Source organism: Sphaeramia orbicularis, chromosome 24 (genome assembly GCF_902148855.1).
Source record: "Sphaeramia orbicularis chromosome 24, fSphaOr1.1, whole genome shotgun sequence".
NCBI classification, from domain to species: domain Eukaryota; kingdom Metazoa; phylum Chordata; class Actinopteri; order Kurtiformes; family Apogonidae; genus Sphaeramia; species Sphaeramia orbicularis.
In genome coordinates, this window is record NC_043979.1 from 40,001 (window position 1) to 44,702 (window position 4,702).

Here is a 4,702-nt window from a genome sequence, read left to right on the forward strand (position 1 = left end):
ACTACCAACAGAAGAGTTAAAGACAACTACCAACAGAAGAGTTAAAGAAAACTACCAACAGAAGAGTGTAAAGACAACAACCAACAGAAGAGTGTGAAAGAAAACTACCAACAGAAGAGTTAAAGACAACTACCAACAGAAGAGTGCAGCAGAGGGAATGCAGAGGCTTCACCACAACATGTCCACACTGCTTGAGCCTCAAACACAGCAAGAGCAGAGAAGAGCTGACCAAACATCTGAAAAAGCCTCTGCAGTTCTGGAACAACATCCTATGGACAGAAGAGACACAGGTCAACTGAAACCAGAGTGATGGGAAGAGAAGAGTATGGAGAAGGAAAGGAACTGCCCATGATCCACAACATTCCAGCACATCAGTGAAGCATGGTGGTGGTCATGTGATATATGTATGTATATATATATATATATATATATATATATATATATATATATATATATATATATATATATATATATATATATATATATATATATATACACTGAACAAAAATATAAATGCACAACTTTTGTTTTTGTTCCCATTTTTCATGAGCTGAACTCAAAGATCTAAAACTTTTTCTATGTACACAAAAGGCCCATTTCTCTCAAATATTGTTCATAAATGTGTCTAAATCTGTGTTAGTGAGCACTTCTCCTTTGTCCTTTGCTGAGATAATCCATCCACCTCACAGGTGTAGCAGATCCAGATGCTGATTAGACAGCAGGATTATTGCACAGGTGTGACTTAGGCTGGCCACAATAAAAGGCCACTCTAAAATATGCACTTTTACTGTATTGGGTGGTCCAGGGGGGTCAGAAAACCAGTCAGTATTTGGTGTGACCACCATTTTCCTCACACAGTCTTCTTCATGAATTCTCTGAAACAGCTTTGGAGATGGCTGATGGTAGAGAAATGAACATTCAGTTCACAGGCAGAAGCTCTGGTGGAGATTCCTGAAGTCACATGACCAGTGCATATTCCCTCAAAACTTGTGACATCTGTGGTATTGTGCTGTGTGATAAAAGTGCACATTTTAGAGTGGCCTTTTATTGTGGCCAGCCTAAGGCACACCTGTGCAATAATCCTGCTGTCTAATCAGCATCTTGATCTGCCACACCTGTGAGGTGGATGGATTATCTCAGCAAAGAACAAGTGTTCACTAACACAAATGTAGACAGATTTGTGAACAATATTTGAGAGAAATAAACCCGGTGTGTTCACAGAAAAAGTTTGAGATCTTTGAGTTCAGCTCATGAAAAATGGAGCAAAAACAAAAGTGGTGCGTTTATATTTTTGTTCAGTGTATGTATATATATATATATATATATACATATATACATATATATATATATATATATATATAGATAGATAGATAGATAGATAGATAGATAGATAGATAGATAGATAGATAGATAGATAGATAGATGCACACACACACACATATAGGAGGTGTCCCAAAAACTGTATCCACACGTTCAATAATTGTAAAGTAGGTGTTTCTTCAAATTCCTTTAATTACCTCCGCCAAGGAGGTTCTGTTTTTGCCAGGGTTTGTCTGTCTGTTTGTCTGTCCGTTAGTGTGCAACATAACTCAAAAAGTTATGGACAGATTTTGATGAAATTTTCAGGGTTTGTTGGAAATGGGATAAGGAAGAAATGATTAAATTTTGGTGGTGATCAGGGGTGGGGGGGGGCCCACGGGGGGGGGGCAGACCAGAAAATTTCATCAAAATCTGTCCATAACTTTTTGAGTTATGTTGCACACTAACGGACAGACAAACAGACAGACAGACAGACAGACAGACAAACCCTGGCAAAAACATAACCTCCTTGGCGTGGGGGGGCCCACGGGGGGGCCACTGATCAGCCTTGGCGGAGGTCTGCGCTCTCCGAGTGCTTCTAGTTTTCCAAATGTAATCGAATTTCCAAACCTTCTTTTGTTTCATCTGTTCCTCCTGTTCTCAAACTGACGTCTGTTCTGGTCCAGACTCTGGAAGTCCAGTGGTCTGAGGTCTGGACCAGAACGGATGTCATTACATTTGGAAAATTAAAGGAATTTGAAGAAACACCTACTTTACAATGATTTAAAGTGTATAGACATTTGTTGGGACACCCTGTATATATACTGGTCCACTGTAGTCCCCCTAAAGGCTCAGTCTGGTGGTTTTGGTCCTGGTACAGGTCCAGTCTGGTGGTCTTGGGGTGCCTCCTCCTCTGTGGGCTGAACGCTGCAGTAAATGTCCGCTCCTGCAGACGACAGTGACTGATGCTCAGAGGGTTTTCCATGGACAATAAAACCTGAACCATAACATTTATCCATTAAATATGAGTCATGACTGAATAAGCAGGATTTAATTCGGAGCTTCAACATATGCTTTAAAACCCATGAGACCGTATGAAGAACGAAAAATAAGAATAGTACAATGTAAAAAAAAAAAAAAAAAAAAAAAGTAAAAAAAAAAACAGTGTTATTGCAGCAGGGGCACCGAAAAAATACTGTTAAATAACAGAAAATAACCATCTCATAAAAAATCCAGTAATTTTCCATAATTCAAATACAGTTTTTTGCCCTAACTTTACATGAGATTTTGTTTTTTACCTCCGCCAAGGAGGTTCTGTTTTTGCCAGGGTTTGTTTGTTTGTCTGTCTGTCTGTTTGTCTGTCCGTTAGTGTGCAACATAACTCAAAAAGTTATGGACAGATTTTGATTAAATTTTCAGGGTTTGTTGGAAATGGGATAAGGAAGAAATGATTACATTTTGGTGGTGATCGGGGGTGGGGGGGCCCATGGGGGGGGGGCCACTGATCAGCCGTGGCGGAGGTCTGCGCTCTCTGAGTGCTTCTAGTTTTACTTTTTAATATAAATATACATATAAATAATTTTCAGTGAGACTCAGTTGTCCAATCCACTGATAAAAAAACTGTATTTGGACAGTTTATCAGTGCTTATACATGTTATACATTCACAAAAATACATTTATTCAACATTTTTGTTGTGAAACCTCCTGTAATTACACAAGATATTTGTCAATGAACAAACAAGTCTGGTTCAACTGACAGAACTAATACTTCTGTTACTGTTAATTGTCAGTAATTTTATCTGGTTTTATTTTATTTTATTTTTTTTTTACAGTATTAAACTTTAAATTAACAGTTTAATCTCATAAATAGAAAAGAAATATTTGTGAAATTATGATACATTTGCAAATGTATTTGAACTGTATTTTTCTGTAAAAAAAAAAGAAAAAAAATTCTTTTTTAAAAATGTCAATTTTCTGGTTCTTCACAGTTCCAGTTTTTTCCTGTTCTTTTCCATTTGACATGTAAAATCAGTCTGTTTGTGTCATTTCATTGATATTTTCCTGTATCTGAAAAATACAGGAAAAATCTGTCAAATAAACGGTGAAAATTCTGTTAAATTACAGATTTTTTTCACAGTGTCAGTATTTCTTCTTCCAGTTAAATGTCCTGTTTCATATGTTTGATGGTCTGTCTGTGGTTCTTGGTTCTTGTGTCTGATCCATGTGGTCTGTGTGTGAGCTGGTGGATCAGGTTCATGTTCTGCATGTTTGGACTCAGTCTAATTATTATTGTTCGTGTTGAAGCAGTGGGTCGGTACATCTGAAAGTGTATTGTACATTTGAATAGAATTTAATCAAAACTGGCCAAATAAATGTGAGTTTAAGGTCTGATGGACATGAGGAACAGCTCCTACTGCTGTCAGCTGACACCAAACAGCTGTTCATGGGTGAGTTCAGACAATATCAGCTTCTACCACCATGAGGATGAAGATGATGAAGATGAAGGTGATGATGATGGTGGTGGTGGTGATGATGATGATGATGATGACAATGATGGTAACTATGGTAACAATGATGACGGTGGTGACGACGATGATGATGATGATGATAAAGATGATGATGATGATGATGAACCAACCCATAATATTCATTAAATTAGGTCAACATTTGGAAAACACAGAAGAATAAAATACAAACTCAAATAAACTGATAATCATTGTGTTCTGTCTGTTTATGTGTTTGTTCAGGGCTCCATGGTTGGCTCAGGGACCTCCTCCTCCTCCTCCTCCTTCTTCCATCCAGCTGTGGAGTCCACTTGCCACTGCTAAAGGCCTGACGTCACCACACCCCCCACTGGATGAACACCACCATGACCACACCCACATCACCTTGTCCAAGTTGCTGCCGCAGATGCTGATGCTGATGCTAATGCTGATGCTGCAGCGGAGTGCAGAGGATCACCATGGAAACGTGGACCTGGTAGCGACTGTTGCGGCTTTGAGCCCTGAACAGAGGACTTCTGGATGAAGACTAACCGCTCCTCCTCCTCCTCCTCCTCCTCCTCCTCCTCCTCCTTCATTCTGTTTGAAATTATTTATTTATTTTTCTACGATGGAAATTCCCCAGGATTCTGTTTTTTTCTGTCTTTTTGTGTTTTGTTTTGGGTTTTTTACTTTGACCCCAAACACCAAATAACCGTCTTCTGTGAAAAGGAAAGAAACCAGTAGAACTTCACAGACCCAGGCCTCCCAGACCCAGGCCTCCCAGACCCAGGCCTCCCAGACCTGGTTCTGTCCCGGTGTTGGACTCTGGAGTGTAAATGTTGTACAGGTGTGTGTGTGTGTGTGTGTGTGCACTGTGTGTGTGTGTGTGTGTGTGTGTTCTTTATTTGGTGTTTGTGTCC

At 39.3% G+C, this 4,702-nt stretch overlaps 1 protein-coding gene across 1 annotated transcript in view; it reads left to right on the top strand.

The window, feature by feature from the left end:
• LOC115415052 (homeobox protein Meis1-like) overlaps positions 1 to 4,360 on the top strand; it is a gene marked incomplete at its 5' end in the record, with an annotated part of 44,105 nt that extends 39,745 nt beyond the window's left edge. The window contains one exon of the mRNA XM_030128468.1: positions 4,047 to 4,360. The remainder of the gene's footprint in view (positions 1 to 4,046) is intronic.
• Positions 4,361 to 4,702: the final 342 nt, after the last annotated feature.